The sequence below is a fragment of the Littorina saxatilis genome, linkage group LG15 (assembly GCF_037325665.1).
Source record: "Littorina saxatilis isolate snail1 linkage group LG15, US_GU_Lsax_2.0, whole genome shotgun sequence".
Classification (NCBI taxonomy): domain Eukaryota; kingdom Metazoa; phylum Mollusca; class Gastropoda; order Littorinimorpha; family Littorinidae; genus Littorina; species Littorina saxatilis.
The window spans coordinates 5,330,766-5,349,029 of NC_090259.1; the positions used below are offsets into that span (position 1 = coordinate 5,330,766).

General features: G+C 40.9%; 1 long non-coding RNA gene across 1 annotated transcript; it reads left to right on the plus strand.

Annotated features, from left to right (window-relative positions):
- Positions 1-1,076: 1,076 nt before the first annotated feature.
- Positions 1,077-16,226, plus strand: LOC138948307 (uncharacterized). Its single transcript, XR_011449967.1, has 3 exons — positions 1,077-1,648; positions 3,862-4,032; positions 14,904-16,226. It is a non-coding gene; the product is annotated as an uncharacterized lncRNA (long non-coding RNA).
- Positions 16,227-18,264: the final 2,038 nt, after the last annotated feature.

Genomic DNA, 18,264 nt, shown 5'->3' on the forward strand with positions numbered 1-18,264 from the left:
AGAGGTTGATGTGTGTGTGTGTGTGTGTGTGTGTGTGTGTGTGTGTGTGTGTGTGTGTGTGTGTGTGTGTGTGTTACATCTAGCCGGGGTGTCTTTAAAACTGTGTTCTCGTGAAGCCATGGTGGCAAGCAATAATAATAATAATAATAATAAATGAGCATTTATATAGCGCAACATCATAACTTTACAATTATGCTCTTTGCGCTTGACACATTTAAAATTAAAACACAGTTATACAAGCATTTACATCTACATTCATAGTCAACAACGCTTAATTAAAAGCATACACCATCAAAGATACATCACAAAAGATTCTTCCACTAACTAAATAATAAAAACATGAATAAAATAGGTAGTGAAAAATCACTAAAACAACAAATAACACTAAAATTAAAACACAGTTATACAAGCATTTACATCTACATTCATAGTCAACAACGCTTAATTAAAAGCATACACCTTCAAACATACATTACAAAAGATTCTTCCACTAACTAAGTAATAAATACATGAATGACTATGGTACGTCTCCGTTCCGACAATGTTTCCATTGGAAGTTTTTTACCGACTCGCGATCCAAACATGCGGGCGCAATAAATGCGCGTGCTTCCACATAAATTGATAACTATTTTTACCAGCCAATCAATCCTTAACTTGAGCGCTCAGTTTAGGCGCCCTCACTTATTTCGCCCTCCTTAAATGAGCGCTCCGTTTGGGCCTATTTGCCCCATAACGATAAGCTGCGCCCTCAATAAATGCGCGCTCTTTTTTGGAGCGCTAATCTATTGCTCGCCAAATAAACTGCGCCCTCCTTTTTGGAACGCGAATCTTAAGAAATGTGATTTGATTGGCTAATTAATTTTACCAGCCAATCAATCCTTAACTCGAGCGCTCATTTTAGGCGCCCTCACTTATTTCGCCCTCCTTAAATGAGCGCTCCGTTTGGGCCTATTTGCCCTCTCATAGTATCCTGTCTTTGCGCACAGCCAGTTAATAGTGATCATATCTCCGTTAACCCAAATATCGTTCACAGCGTTTAAATCCGCTTCTATCCATTTAAAAAAAAAAAAATTGTACAAACCACATCTACAAGTGTATATTGTTCCACAAACAGTGATCGCCAAAAACGTTTCCTCTCTCACAAAACAATGCTTTATTTTGAATCCATTTTACGAGAACTTCTTTTGATCGAATATGTTCCATACCTTGGATCAGTTTTAACGTTGTTGTTGCTTTAAAACAAAATAAGTTTCTTCCCAATACCTGATGAAGACTTAAAGGAAAAGTCCAAGGTTTAGGGTCACTTTTGATATGTTGACCCTCTTAATTCATCAACCACAAATGCGTGTGTAAAAATGAACACAGAAGTCCAAAAAGTATACTTTGACTCGTTTGCTTGCTGTTCTGAATCGTTCCATCGCGCGCGCAGTCTTGGCTCATGACCTTATGCACATACATGTGCTACGTCACGGGCCTTGAACAACAAATATGGCCGGTCCAGCAGTGAGGAAGACAAGTGGAATACGGACCGGTTTTCAGCCAGCCTGAGGTATTACCGTGCCCGTTTGAGCCTCTTCGTCGTTAAAATGCTTGCGAGGCCACAATGAACTGCTTGAAACAGAGCCAGCATAAGCGGCAATACGAAATGGTATGTGATTCTCTTTGTTGTGATGTTGACACACTAGTCCGTAGTCGCATAGACCTATATATTAAATATAGGTCCCTGGTAGTCGCTACCTCTTGCAGTGCTAGATCGAAGTCAGGTGTGTTTTTCACAGATCAGTTGATGTGCTTCCACAGATCTGTAAGCATGTAAAGATTATGGATTTATGCTATTATGGTGTTGTTTATTTTCCTATCTTTAATCACGGATTAAACTGCCCAGTTTAGAATAAATGCTTCCACCGTGATGTTCACACGCGACTATCCTTATTTTCTCTTGGAATTCTGAGTAATTCTACAGTCACACAACGAAACATGTAGACAGCAAGTTAACATTGTGCAAAGCCTGTTTCTTTCGGACAAAACTGCACTTATCCTGGTATTTTTATTTGCAACAGTAAGACACTACATGACATTGACACCACTAAACAGTGAAACTTATTTCAAATGGCGTTGGGCTAATGTGCTAATAGTGATCCTGACATTTTTCTTGCGAAACGGTCAAAGGGAAGTAATAAATGAATTTTCAACGAGCACACGTGATTCCGATATTAAACTAGATCTGAAATCATAAGATTTTCTGAGCAGTGGCGAAACGCTGATGGCGTGATATCGCAAGCCGTTTTGGAAGCAAATAAGCACTGTCAGACATATGCTGAAACACGATTACAGCAGTTCAAACTTTTTGATCATTGATTTTTAGGAGTACGCAATATCGGACAGTCACACTACAAAAAGACAATGCGTTAGTGCATAGATCGGTATTCTCAAACGTCACGAACAGACAGTACAAAGGTTACATAACTTACAACTCGCTATTGCCGCGGCCCGTTGTTGCCGCGGCCCGTTATTGCTGCAACCCGCTATTGCCGCAACCCGCTATTGCCGCAACCCGCTATTGCCGCGGAACTTTCCAGCAAGAAAGATCCCCTGATTCCGTTTAAAAAAAAGAAAAATTGCGCCAGTCAGATGCCATCAAACAACAGAGTTGGTAACTCTGCCGTGTGCTGACAAAACCGAGTAAGTCCATTTTTTTCAAAAATGATATTTTTCGTTCATCAAAAAGAAGAAATCAATGCACATCTCTTGTGTTAATTTCTACCTTTTAGAGTGCTTAGATAAGCAGACAATAAGTCCACATCTCTCTCTCCCTCCCTTCCTCCCTACCTCTCTCTCTATATATCTCACTACTTCCCTGCCTCCTTTTCTCCCTCCCTCCCTACCGCCAACAATCGACTTTTCTCTACCTCCCTCCTTCACTCTCACTCCCTCCCCTCTGTCCCTCCATCCCACTCTCTTTCTCTCCCTCCCTCTCTCTCTCCCTCCCTCCTCTCTCTCTCCCTCCCACTCTCTTCCTCCCACCCTATCTCCCTCCCTCCTCTCTCTCTACCTCCATCCCACTATCTCTTTCCCTCCATCCCTCCCACACTTCCTCTCCCCCCTATCTTCTTCCTTCCTCCCTCCATCCCATCTCTACTCTCTCACTCCATCTCTCTTCTTCCCTCCCTATCTCCCTCCCTTCCTCTCTCTCACTCCCTCCCTCCCTCTCTCTCCCTCCATCCCACTATTTCTCTCCGTCCCTCCCTCTCTCCCTCCCTCCCTCGGGAGGGCCGCCGCGCCTGCCTCCAATGCACAGGATTGCGAGTTCCAATCCCTGCGGACGTGGCGAAAACTTCCGCTGGGGGTCGTCCTTTCTCCTTGCGTAAGAGATTTTCTCGTCAATAAAAATTAATGTACATAATGAAAAAATGAAGAAAAAAAAAAGAAGAAAATAAGGGCCGCGGAAATAATGGGCCGCGGCAACAACGGGACGCGGCAATAACGGGCCGCGGCAACAACGGGCCGCGGCAATAGCGGGTTGACCCCTTCTCAAACGTCACGAACAGACAGTACGTTGCTACTATTTTACTGTAGTAACAAAACCTCACAGTCCCATTAAAAATGTATGGTGTGTGCCGAAAAGCAACCATATGAGATTCAGTCAGTGGGACCCTGAATCTACCTGGGGTTAAATCGGGTTATTGACTCTCATTGCATGAATTTTTAAACTGTGAATATATGTACTACTGTTCGTGTTGTTTTTGTGATCCACTGCAATTTCTGTGTATACCTTAGAATCTCAAGGTAATTTTTGAACGGGGCATACAGATGATACATGTTGCCATGGTCACAGAGTGATACGTGTATTTTGCTTATCAGGTGTCAGTGCAGAAACTCCAAGAGGGAACTTAATTCGAATATCTGGAAAACCTGGATGAGGAAACAGCCTAACAGCACATCCTCCTATGTTTGCTCGGACATCTACTACCTTCAAACTGCATACTATGCGTACACACAGGAATATGGACGACTCAACATTGATCAAAATGAGTAAGTAACACAACACAAACAGATGATTTCCATTATGATAGATTTATTTATCTGAAAGTAAAATTGACCACAGAGTGTACAATTTGTTTTCAAATACGAAAATATCACATTGGATTAAAAAACAAAACACACCATCATATATCATTAAAACTATTCTTTATTTCTAAACACATACATATCAGCATAGTTTATTCATGTAGACATCCTCATTTCGGTTCCCAGTCTGTCTGAAATCAAGGTAAGATATGCCAGAAAGAATAGCGATCACACAGTGCTTCAGCATGAATGTGAAAACCTGCTCTACGTCACATAGACACAGCGTGTCTTATGATTCTATCCACCCTCTCCAAACAAACACGTACACGTTTTCTCTGCTACGAATGTCTTAAAAGCTCAAACTAAGCTGCTGTTTTATTCTGTCTTGCTTTGCAGGAAATACAGGCACGTCGCTTACCCATAACAGGCAGCTGGTGTGCTAGCGACAGGGGTTTTGCTAGACATTTTCATGTTGGGACATTTGGCCGAAACTGTCAGAAAGCTTTAGGGCATCTTGGAAAAAGTTCGGCTATTATTTTGGCTCATCCAAAGTCACCGTAACATTGAAGCACAAGACTCAAGAGGGGAACACCAATACATACAATCATTGTCTTAGGAACACAGATTACAGGGGCGGAGCAGTCAAGCCAGAGGCGGGGGGGGGGGGGGGGGGTTACAACCTGGGACCTGGGGTCCAGGGTCCCGTTCGGGGGTCTGGGGGGCAAAGCCCTGCTGAAGCTGAAGAATTTTAGCTATTTTATAAACAATTTGTGGCTTATCCTTGATTTTAAACAGGATCAACTGGTGTCAGCAGCCACTCATTATTTCTTTTAACATTGGTATTAAATAATGGCAATTTATCTTCACTGATATCTGCTCCCGACATCATATATAGTATGGTTAGAAGGAAGACCTTTTGCATACTGTGACAATTAAAAAAACAATTAACTTCCCCCGGCTTTACAGACAGAAAAAAGAAAAATAATTCACGGACAGAATTTCTTCTTTTTTTCGAGGACAAAAAAAGAAATAAGTAAGCTTATAACCCCTCGCAAGGAAATCCACGGCCGTACGTGTTTTGCCATACACAAATAGTTACCGGATGCCGCTTTTGACTACACACGCCCGACGATGCGCGTTTGTCTGAACCCATACATTTGAAAGAGGGTTTTTACCGTTTATTTCTCTAACGACGATGCGGTATTGTCTGAACCCATACATTTGAAAGAGGGTTTTTACCGTTTATTTCTCTAACGACGGGGTGGGTTCAGGGAAACCCACAGCGCTACTTCAGTGGGTGCATCGAGTTTCTCCCTTCACCGACTTCTTGCAGGGGAGGGAGAGGGGGGGGGGGGAGAGAGACTGAGAGAGACTGAGAGAGACTGAGAGAGACTAAGAAAGAGAGAGAGAGAGAGAGAGAGAGACTAAGAAAGAGAGAGAGAGACTAAGAAAGAGAGAGAGAGACTAAGAAAGAGAGAGAGAGACTAAGAAAGAGAGAGAGAGACTAAGAAACTGAGAGAGAGAGACTAAGAAACTGAGAGAGAGAAAGAGAGAGAGAGAGAGACTAAGAAAGAGAGAGAGAGAGAGAGAGAGACTAAGAAAGAGAGAGAGAGACTAAGAAAGAGAGAGAGAGAGACTAAGAAAGAGAGAGAGAGAGAGAGACTAAGAAAGAGAGAGAGAGAGAGACTAAGAAAGAGAGAGAGAGAGACTAAGAAAGAGAGAGAGAGACTAAGAAAGAGAGAGAGAGACTAAGAAAGAGAGAGAGGGAGACTAAGAAAGAGAGAGAGAGACTAAGAAAGAGAGAGAGAGACTAAGAAAGAGAGAGACTAAGAAAGAGAGAGAGAGAGACTAAGAAAGAGAGAGAGAGAGACTAAGAAAGAAAGAGAGAGAGAGACTAAGAAAGAGAGAGAGAGAGACTCAGTAAGAAAGAGAGAGAGAGAGAGACTAAGAAAGAGAGAGACTAAGAAAGAGAGAGAGAGAGAGACTAAGAAAGAGAGAGAGAGAGACTAAGAAAGAGAGAGAGCGAGAGAGAGAGAGACAAAGAAAGAGAGAGAGAGACTAAGAAAGAGAGAGAGAGAGAGAGACTAAGAAAGAGAGAGAGCAGACCTGGGAACCCATACGATTTCGCCGTATTTTGTACGCATGATTGTCGAGAATACGCTCAGTACGGTCAGTGGGAAAAAAATACGACGAGAACAATTCCTAGACTACTTTTCTTCACAGGCCCATCCTGAAGCCGATCCAGTATTTTGGCACATGATTACGTCGCTATATTAGCCGCCGTCGAAAAAAATATAATCGGTTCGTGTCAATCAATCAAAACAACCAGGCAAACGAAAGTACGGTATTTGGCGAAATCTGCTCCGAGAATAAACAAGTGAAACAAAGAAGAAAAGTGAAAAAGTTTGAAGAAAAATATCACACACACACAATTTGTAACCAACACACACATGTAGTCCCGCCCGGAAAAAGCTTTTTTGGGATGATTTACAACTTTTGCGCACATTTCGAGCAGACGAAAACACAACATGGCGGCTCTCGCTCCTCCAACTATCGCGAGACACATAAAAACGAAATCTCGCGCGCGCGCGAGATCCTGATACATCCGGTGTTTCTCTGTACGCTTGTCACGGCGACTTGTTGACAAACGAAGATTCGCGAAAGAAAGAGAAAAGCGCCGAGTCTTGAGTAGAGAGCTAATAAAGTACCGGTAATCGCTAATCGAGCGAAATGAAAATCCGCGGCGACTTCCATTAGGTGAATTACTATTCAAGTTTAGGTAACGTTTTAGCCGCATCTTTTTATAACCCGCAATGAGATTTTTTTTTAAAAGTCGCGGCTTGTAGTCCCGTCAAATACGGTACGGTTTGTGTCAGTAAAAATTGGAAAAAACCATTTGTTTTAAATGTATAGGTAAACATAATTAACGGTGTGACGGACGCGCATGAGGCATGTTTTAATCATGGATGTGCAAACGCTGTGTGGAGTACGTTCATTTTTTTGAAAATACACCAAGTTTGTTTGAGAATACTCAAAGTGCAAAACAGGGGTTCCCAGGTCTGAGAGAGGGAGACTAAGAAAGAGAGAGAGAGACTAAGAAAGAGAGAGAGAGAGACTAAGAAAGAGAGAGAGAGACTAAGAAAGAGAGAGAGAGAGAGAGACTAAGAAAGAGAGAGAGACTAAGAAAGAGAGAGAGAGAGAGAGAGAGACTAAGAAAGAGAGAGAGAGAGACTAAGAAAGAGAGAGAGAGAGAGACTAAGAAAGAGAGAGAGAGAGACTAAGAAAGAGAGAGAGAGAGAGACTAAGAAAGAGAGAGAGAGAGAGAGACTAAGAAAGAGAGAGAGAGAGAGACTAAGAAAGAGAGAGAGAGAGACTAAGAAAGAGAGAGAGAGAGACAGACTAAGAAAGAGAGAGAGACTAAGAAAGAGAGAGAGAGATTAAGAAAGAGAGAGAGAGAGATACTAAGAAAGAGAGAGAGAGAGAGACTAAGAAAGAGAGAGACTAAGAAAGAGAGAGAGAGACTAAGAAAGAGAGAGAGAGACTAAGAAAGAGAGAGAGAGAGAGACTAAGAAAGAGAGAGAGAAAGAGACAAAGAAAGAGAGAGAGAGACTAAGAAAGAGAGAGAGAGAGACTAAGAAAGAGAGAGAGAGAGACTAAGAAAGAGAGAGAGAGACTAAGAAAGAGAGAGAGACTAAGAAAGAGAGAGAGAGAGACTAAGAAAGAGAGAGAGACTAAGAAAGAGAGAGAGAGAGACTAAGAAAGAGAGAGAGAGAGACTAAGAAAGAGAGAGAGACTAAGAAAGAGAGAGAGAGAGACTAAGAAAGAGAGAGAGACTAAGGAAGAGAGAGAGGGAGACTAAGAAAGAGAGAGAGAGAGACTAAGAAAGAGAGAGAGAGAGACTAAGAAAGAGAGAGAGAGAGACTAAGAAAGAGAGAGAGACTAAGAGAGAGAGTGAGACTAAGAAAGAGAGAGAGACTAAGAAAGAGAGAGAGAGACTAAGAAAGAGAGAGAGAGACTAAAAAAGAGAGAGAGACAAAGAAAGAGAGAGACTAAGAAAGAGAGAGAGAGAGACTAAGAAAGAGAGAGAGAGACTAAGAAAGAGAGAGAGAGAGACTAAGAAAGAGAGACAGACTAAGAAAGAGAGAGAGAGAGAGACTAAGAAAGAGAGAGAGAGAGAGAGAGAGACTAAGAAAGAGAGAGAGAGAGACTAAGAAAGAGAGAGAGAGAGAGACTAAGAAAGAGAGAGAGAGAGACTAAGAAAGAGAGAGAGAGAGACTAAGAAAGAGAGAGAGAGAGACTAAGAAAGAGAGAGAGAGAGACTAAGAAAGAGAGACAGAGAGAGAGACTAAGAGAGAGAGACAGAGAGAGAGACAGAGAGAGACAGACAGAGAGACAGACAGAGAGACAGACAGAGAGAGACAGAGAGAGACAGAGAGTCAGATAGACAGACAGTCAGATAGACGGATAGACGGATAGACAGACAGACAGAGCAACTGACAACAGACATACAGACAGAGAGATACGGACAGACAGACAGAGAGACAGACAGTCTCTTGGAGACAAACAGGCAGACAGACACTGTTCCGCCGCTTTGGTAATTATGGGTGTAGCAGAACCCGCGCCGTCGGCAGAGGGATAGTTACAATCACTACTACTCTTTAAAAGTATGGGTTTGTATGAACCCGCGCCATCGGTAGTGTTTATGTAAATTATCATAATCAATTAATTTTAATGTTTTGTCATGTACACACTAAAAATTCAGTTGCAGACAGAGAGCAAATTAGGTGTGTGAGAGATACTTAAAATTTCAAAACGATACCTTTAATGGTTCCAGAGTTACAATGATTTTAGTGTGTCTCTGGGTACAGGTGAACCCAGGAAGCACGGCAACGGTTAAAAAAAAAAACCTTTACATTGGAACAGAGAGTAGAAAAAGAAGCCTGAAAGTAGTCAAGGTGAACCGCAGTTCAAGCATTACCTGGCCTAATTGGCAAAATTTAGGCGGCGTCTACGAGCTAATCCGTCAAAATCCGTCAAAATCCGTGCACAGGGTTGAAACGGGTGTGCACACACTACACCTGTGAAAAAGAGGGATATGGAGACGTGCTTTTCTTGTTGCCATTAACACTGGAGTGGCGACAGACCTCTGTGATGGGGCTTATCCCTTTCATAGTCCGCGTCAAGTCATGCACTTTTCGCATCACTACCCTTCGTTTCAGTCCCGCGTTGGCACTGTCGCTCAATAATTGCTTATCAGCTGACACTGTCCCCTCCGCAAAACAAGTCGCGTACGGCGAAATTACTACATTTGGTCAAGCTGTGGAACTCACAGAATGAAACTGAACGCACTGCATTTTTTCACAATGACCGTAGTCCGCCGCTTGTGCAAAACGGAGTGAAACTGACGAGCCTGTTTAGCGCGGTAGTGGTTTCGCTGTGCTGCATAGCACGCATTTCTGTACCTCTCTTCGTTTTAACTTTCTGAGCGTGTTTTTAATCCAAACATATCATATCTACATGTATATGTTTTTGGAATCAGGAACCGACACGGAATAAGATGAAATTGTTTTTAAATCGATTTCGGAAATTTAATTTTGATCATAATTTTTATGTTTTTAATTTTTACATTTAGTCAAGTTTTGACTAAATGTTTTAACGTAGAGGGGGGGGGGGGGGTGTTGCAGGTAGCTTTGTTTCCTCCTTGGGGATGAAGCTACCAGGGGAAGGGATTGTGTTGGAGGTGCGGGTAGAGGGGTAGCCCTCCCGGTGCTCCCCCTTGGACCTCCCTAGTCTAGGACCCTGGGTCTTCGCGAGGTGGCCATTCTGGCGTAATCCCTCCGGACTAGCATAACGTTTCCCTATCCCAAGACCGACCGTGCGTGGTCTATGACCACATCCTCTACGAGGTGACCCTATCAACTAGGCAGCGAAAGCCCCTAGGCGAAACACGGCGGATCTAGAGGAGAGAACCTCGATAAAAAATTTGAGCTGCCATGAAGACGGAGCATGTTGGCTGAGGACAGCGGGCAGACCTTCTGTGCCGACACCCATCTACAGGAGAAAACCAGGCATGCACGCATCAAACCCAAACCCAACATGGCCAACGTAGAGGGGGGAATCGAGACGAGGGTGTGGTGTATGTGTGTGTGTGTGTGTGTGTGTGTGTGTCTGTGTGTATAGAGCGATTCAGACTAAACTACGGAACCAATCTTTATGAAATTTGACATGAGAGTTCCTGGGAATGATATCCCCGGACGTTTTTTTTCTTTTTTTCGATACATGTCTTTGATGACGTCATATCCGGCTTTTTGTAAAAGTTGAGGCGGCACTGTCACACCCTCATTTTTCAATCAAATTGATTGAAATTTTGGCCAAGCAATCTTCGACGAAGGCCGGACTTCGGTATTGCATTTCAGTTTGGTGGCTTAAAAATTAATTAATGACTTTGGTCATTAAAAATCTAAAAATTGTAAAAAAAAAAAATTTTTATAAAACGATCCAAATTTACGTTCATCTGATTCGTCATCATTTTCTGATTCCAAAAACATATAAATATGTTATATTTGAATTAAAAACAAGCTCTGAAAATTAAAAATATAAAAATTATGATCAAAATTAAATTTCCGAAATCGTTTTAAAAACTATTTCATCTTATTCCTTGTCGGTTCCTGATTCCAAAAAACATATAGATATGATATGTTTGGATTAAAAACATGCTCAGAAAGTTAAAACGAAGAGAGGTACAGAAAAGCGTGCTATGAAGCACAGCGCAACCGCTACCGCGCCAAACAGGCTCGTCACTTTCACTGCCTTTTGCACTGGCGGCGGACTACGTTCAGTTTCATTCTGTGAGTTCCACAGCTTGACTAAATGTAGTAATTTCGCCTTACGCGACTTGTCAGAGCTTGTTTTTAATCCAAATAAAACATATTTATATGTTTTTGGAATCAGGAAATGATGTAGAATAAGATGAACGTAAATTTGGATCGTTTTATATAAGAAAAATGTTTATTACAATTTTCAGATTTTTAATGAGCAAAGTCATTAATTAGATTTTAAGCCACCAAGCTGAAATGCAATACCGAAGTCCGGCCTGCGTCGAAGATTGCTTTACAAAAATGTCAATCAAAATGAGGGTGTGACAGTGCCGCCTCAACTTTTACAAAAAGCCGGATGTGACGTCATCAAAGACATTTATCAAAAAAATGAAAAAAACTTGACTAAATGTAAAAACGTGGAATGCGATTTTAATCACGGTCTGTTTTTTGTGGGTTTTTCTTGGTGGTTACTTTTTTACATTTAATCAAGATTTGACTAAATGTTTCAACATAGAGGGGGAATCGAGACGAGGGTCGTGGTGTGTGTGCGTGTGTCTGTGTGTGTGCGTGTGTCTGTGTGTGTGTGTCTGTGTGTGTGTGTGCGTAGAGCGATTCAGACTAAACTACTGGACCGATCTTTATGAAATTTTACATAAGAGTTCCTGGATATGATATCCCCAGACATTTTTTTTCATTTTTTCGATTAATGTCTTTGATGACGTCATATTCGGCTTTTTGTAAAAGTTGAGGCGGCACTGTCACACCCTCATTTTTCAATCAAATTGATTGAAATTTTGGCCAAGCAATCTTCGACAAAGGCCGGACTTCGGTATTGCATTTCAGCATGGAGGCCTTAAAAATTATTAAATGACTTTGGTCATTAAAAATCTGAAAATTGTAAATAAAATTATTTATTTATAAAACGATCCAAAATTACTTTTACTTTATTCTTCATCATGTTCTGATTCCAAAAACATATAAATATGTTATATTCGGAGTAAAAACAAGCTCTGAAAATTAAAAATATAAAAATTATGATTAAAATTAAATTTCCGAAATCGTTTTAAAAACAATTTCATCTTATTCCTTGTCGATTCCTGATTCCAAAAACATATAAATATGATATGTTTGAATTAAAAACACGCTTATTTAACAGAATTATGGAAACAACAACAACAACACACACACACACACACACACACACACACACACACACACACACACACACACACGCACATACACGCAAACAAACGCACAAACTACTAGACATAGCAAAGGTGAATGAAATAGCTGTAACGATAGAGTAACGGTAATGAAGAGAAAAAAAAATTGTCCATCATATGAATACATGTCCAGAAAGAAGTAGAACAAATAAAAAAAAGACCCATGAAGAAGGATGCTCCCCCCCCCCCCCCCCCCCCCCCTCCCCCCCCCCCAAAAAAAAAAAAAAAAAAACGCTCAGAAAGTTAAAACGAAGAGAGGTACAGTAAAGCGTGCTATGCAGCACAGCGCAACCGCTACCGCGCTAAAAAGGCTCGTCACTTTCACTGCCTTTTGCACTAGCGGCCGACTACAGTCATTGTGAAAAAATGCAGTGCGTTCAGTTTCATTCTGTGAGTTCCACAGCTTGACTAAATGTAGTAATTTCGCCTTACGCAACTTGTTGTTTGCTGTAGTTGTTATTTTTTCCCAAAAAAACATTTACGCATTTCTCGTGTGGTTTTCCCCATTCGTCTTTGCGATCTTTTTAAATTTATTTTCTTGTTCTTTCTTTCTTTCTTCCTTTTTACATTTAGTCAAGTTTTGACTAAATGTTTTAACATAGAGGGGGAATCGAGACGAGGGTCGTGGTGTATGTGTGTGTGTGTGTGTGTGTGTGTGTGTGTCTGTGTGTAGAGCGATTCAGACTAAACTACTGGACCGATCTTTATGAAATTGGACATGAGAGTTCCTGGGAATGATATCCCCGGACAGTGTTTTTAATTTTTTCGATAAATACCTTTGATGACGTCATATCCGGCTTTTTGTAAAAGTTGAGGCGGCAGTGTCACACCCTCATTTTTCAATCACATTGATTGAAATTTTGGCAAAGCAATCTTCGACAAAGGCCGGACTTTGGTATTGCATTTCAGCTTGGTGGCTTAAAAAATAATTAATGAATTGTCGGTCCCTGATTCCAAAAACATATAGATATGATATGTTTGGATTAAAATCAAACTCAGTACACTAAAAAGAAAAGAGATACAGAAAAGCGCGACCATTACCGCACTATTCTGGCTTGTCGATTTCACTGCCTTTGCCACTAGCGGTGGACTGACGAAACTACGAGTATGCGGTCTTGGTGAAAAAATGCAGTGCGTTCGACAGCTTGACTAAATGTTGTTATTTCGCCTAACGCGACTTGTTATTCTCTGGCTCAGCAGATTGCGATTCGCGGTGACTATCGTCTGCTATGTCGTCTGCTTCGATCGACTCGACAACACTGCTACCACTCACACTGACACTGTCCACATTCGCGGTGTTTCTGTCATTTTGTCAGGAATCACTTACCTTGGCGAATGGTAGCAAACCTTAGCCAATTTAGTTTTTTTTCTTTTTTGGTTGCGACATTTCAAATCCAAATCGAAAGCACTGACTGACTGATAAACTATCGCGAACCGGCGAACGCAAACGCTGAGAGTGTGGTTTCCCTTGTCCAAGGGAAACCACTCTTGCATCTATAATTTTCGTCAATGGCTTCTGTTCAAAACATTGATGTTTCGTTTTTGGTATTCGCGAAGGAAATAAACGTCAGTCAGTTGACTAAGTACATCGGCAGCAGTTTTAGCAATCAAAGCCTGACCAATACAAACAAGAAGGGCAAAGCCCATACGACTCACATGCTTTACACATTTTTCCTACCAAAATACATGTGACCTTGACCCAAGGTCAAGGTCATCCAAGGTCATGCAACACAAAGCTGTTAATTCAAGACATAGGAAGTACAATGGTGCTTATTGGCTCTTTCTACCATGAGATATGGTCACTTTTAGTGGTTCACTACCTTATTTTGGTCACATTTCATAAGGGTCAAAGTGACCTTGACCTTGATCATATGTGACCAAATGTGTCTCATGATGAAAGCATAACATGTGCCCCACATAATTTTTAAGTTTGAAACAGTTATCTTCCATAGTTCAGGGTCAAGGTCACTTCAAAATATGTATACAATCCAACTTTGAAGAGCTCCTGTGACCTTGACCTTGAAGCAAGGTAAACCAAACTGGTATCAAAAGATGGGGCTTACTTTGCCCTATATATCATATATAGGTGAGGTATTGAATCTCAAAAACTTCAGAGAAAATGGGAAAAATGTGAAAAATAGCTGTTTTTTAGGCAACATTTATGGCCCCTGCGACCTTGACCTTGAAGCAAGGTCAAGATGCTATGTATGTTTTTTGGGCCCTTGTCATCATACACCATCTTGCCAAATTTGGTACTGATAGACTGAATAGTGTCCAAGAAATATCCAACGTTAAAGTTTTCCGGACGGACGGACGTCCGGACGTCCGGACGTCCGGACGGACGGACGGACGACTCGGGTGAGTACATAGACTCACTTTTGCTTCGCATGTGAGTCAAAAACTGGACAAACTTTGGCCGATTCAGGCGAATACTCTTCGGACATTTGGCCGATAGTGACATGAAAGTTTCGGCCAAAGTAAAAAAAAAAAATCGGCGATTGGCCAAAGGGCCGACCCAAACGACACCCCTGAGCGAGTGGGGTTTCTCGGCAGAAGCATCATCGTACCATTACCAACCTGTGCAGTCAAAACAATCAGAAATACTTTCCTAAACGGATGAAGAGTGGGGTTCAAACTCCCTGAGCTACAGAAGGCTGAAACTATACTTTTACAAATCGTGTGACTGTGTTGAACAAGTATCTTTGGTTGAACAGCTTCCTGCATGGTTTGAAGATGATACTGGGTTGTCACGTGGTCCGGTGCATGGTTCACATGCTGCAACATTTTGTTCCAGATATTGTCCACTGTTGGTGTACTTCAGCATCAGGTAGTCAGTCCATGAGCCTGTCAGCATAGCCTGTGTCCAGTATTGTCCGTTTGCCTGTTGCCTGAAACATGGTTTTTTTTGGAAGTAACTTACGATCTCTGCACACATTTTAACATGTGAATAAGAACAGAAAAAGTTTGTCAAAAGTATACATAGTTTAATTTGCATTTACTTAAAGGCCAGACTTTCTTCTCGTTCATTATTTCTTCATAAAGATTCTGGAAATTAACAAAATGTTTCCCCCTCTCAATTGCCTCCTAACTTTTTTTTAAAATGCATGTCAGTTTGTTGTCATCTGTGCATTACTACCTCTTGCCACCCGTGCGGCCATTGCCACCAGGTATCTCAACAATCAAACCGTCTATACAGGCTTAAAGGCACGTCCTTTTCCAAAAATTGCTCACTACACAGATCTGCGAAGACTTTTACATAGAAAAAAAAATCTCTTGACTTGAACATATACCAGGAATCAACATCCTGACTGGTTTTTGGAGCTGGATTTTTTAGGGAATGTTTTACACGTGTGGCGTTTAAGAAGTTAATTCATAAAATTCTACATTCGCAAAGAGAGTACCCATACAGAGTGTTCAGTTCTGGTATTTTTCAAAACGGAAGGATGTCCATATCCCATGTTAAAGCCTGGTAAGATTTGAGATTTTGAACCCAATCGTTTACACGGAAAGGGCTGTCCATTTAAGAGGACGCATCCATGCCTGGATGAGAAATACACTGATAACACAGAAAAGGCACGAGTTTAACCTGCATATTCACAAAACTGGTTCAGAGGCCCGGTAAAGGGCACACATGTTAGTTATTTTAAGAGAACATCACGAAGACCTAATTATTAAATTAAAGCCTTTCTGCACGAATGTACATCTTCTATGAATTAATTTATAAAACGCCACATGTGTAATTCATTCCACACACAAAATCCAGCTCCAAGAAGCAGTGAGGCTGTTGATTATTGGTATGTGTTCAAGTCGAGAGATGATTTTTCCTGATATAGTGAGCAAAGACCTGCATTTTTTTAAAACTGTTCAGAGGCCTTGAAATGGTTAAACATTTTGTTTCTTTCAAGTAGTCTTTATGAAGAAAAAATTAACAATAAGGAAGGCAAATGCAAATTAGATTCCTCTTGACGAACTTTTTATGTTCTTCTTCACGTGTTACATTATGCGTACGTAGATCGCAAGATATTTTCGAAAAAAATTCATAGATAAGCCAATCTGCAAACGGACAAAAATTCACAATATTATTTTATGAAGCCAATAAATTTGACTCAAGAACTAAGCTTATGTGTTTGAGGTGATGTGCATGGGTATGAATGTTGAATGAGTCCGTCAAAGATACCCTCCATGTCGCCTTACAGTGGAACGTACCATTAAAATTATACCACCTTAAATTACCTTGCTCTTTCAAATGTACTGCTTAAAGTTAAACTTCTTGAACATGCAACTCTTGCTGTCTACAATAAAGACCATCAGGTCAACAACATACTCGTGAATGTTTCGTTTTGGTCAATAATTGAACATTTCAGAAAATGCTTTCATATTTTTTATTCGGAAGCATACTAACTTTATTTGAAACTACTTTTACAGATATATAGTTTTGCAGGTTGACGGGAGGTGAGTTACGAAAGAAATTCAATCCATATGTCGCTCAGCACAGAAAGCATAAACGATTAACATGAGTAGAAATGAACTTGTACTTGTTTTCATAATGTATTATTTGGATGGTATCTGTCAAAGACACTTTCTCGTTTTTTGCAAAGCTAGAATAAGGTCTGGAAGTAAAAGAAGAGAGAAAATGAATGCGAGTATAAATCAATTCGAAAGTATGCTTCTCATCTATACAGTACACTAAACATTTAGACACCCTCTGGAAGTCGTCTGGATGTGTATCCATGTTGTAGCAATTAGACTGGTTTTGCGTCTCTCAGTCAATGCAGAAAGATTAATTCCCTGCACAATTCGTAATCTTCTTGTCTCTAGCATGCAGGTGTCTGTTTACCTTACCGGTTGCACATCCACCAAAAGCTTAGATCTGGTAAAAATAGCATTAAACCATGCTTCCAGCAAACGCTGCCAATTTCATGAATTGATATCAGGGCATTGTTCACGCCGTGGATCGTGTAACTCTGCATTTGCGCCACCGCAACTTTTTATCGCTTCACGCCGACGAAGAGGCAAGCTGCGAGGTAGGTCTCTCGAATGATAAATTAAATTGTTAGAATGCTAGGCACTCAGCATGTTCTCAAGTGTTGCATTTCACATACTTATATCCTTAGCTATATTTATGTATATATTTTTTGATGCTTTGATGGCCCTGGTGATCGTGACGATCTGTTTTTCTTCTCGTTTCCCCATGTTTTGGGCATATTTTCAGTTTCTGCGTCAAATGCAACAAAACGGAGATTACTGGTTATTTTTGGACATGTTCACTGATAACTTTAATGTTTTATGAATCTCCACGTGTAGTTTCTCTGTATATAGTTCCATATATACTTTGCAAGAAGCAGATAAAAACAGAGTGTCAACAACTCTCTGTAATTCGCCACCGCATCAATTCAATGTTAGATGTAACTCGCCACCGCATTTTTTGTTATTCGCCACCGCACTACGCAAATTGTTATTTTCAAACGCATCAACATCGTGAAGGCATTTAAACCTTTTTTTGTCACAAAACTGACAGCAATTGATAGGAGCATTTTCACTTTAGTGCTGCAAGTTTTAAACTCAGGGGCGTGGCGTGATCTTGCCTATGCAAAGGATTTAAAGGCACCATGAGTTGACAAATCAAACTGTAGTATTTCTTCTTCTTCTTCTTCTACTTCTTCTTCTTCTGTATGAAAAGTATGCTTATCTGTACTTGAGTGTATAACCCACATGTACTGGAATGTGCTTATATATATATATATGACCCCCCCCAAAAAAATCCCTGGGACTGTGAGATTCAAGAGGTTTAGGGTATGATGACATCAATAGGAAATATAACAGTGCTTACCGTAAGAGTGAAACAAATACTTTGTCATCATTTTCACGAGTTTTCATTCACAAGCATCTGGGAAATAAATGTCATGTTCCCCGGGGAATAAATGCCCAGTTACCATAGTTACAGAAAGCAGGTTACATGGATATTCAAAACCAAACCCAATAGAAACGCTCGGGGGTTCATCGGCTCACAGGTAAGAGGGAAAACAAGAGAAAAGCGACTCACTCATCTTTGCTTTCTGCTATTCCTTGCTCTCGATTCGTCGCACGTTTAATCCACATATCTGCTAAGAGATGTCACGAACCGAGACAGTGCCGCAAACAAGCAACTCTTCGAA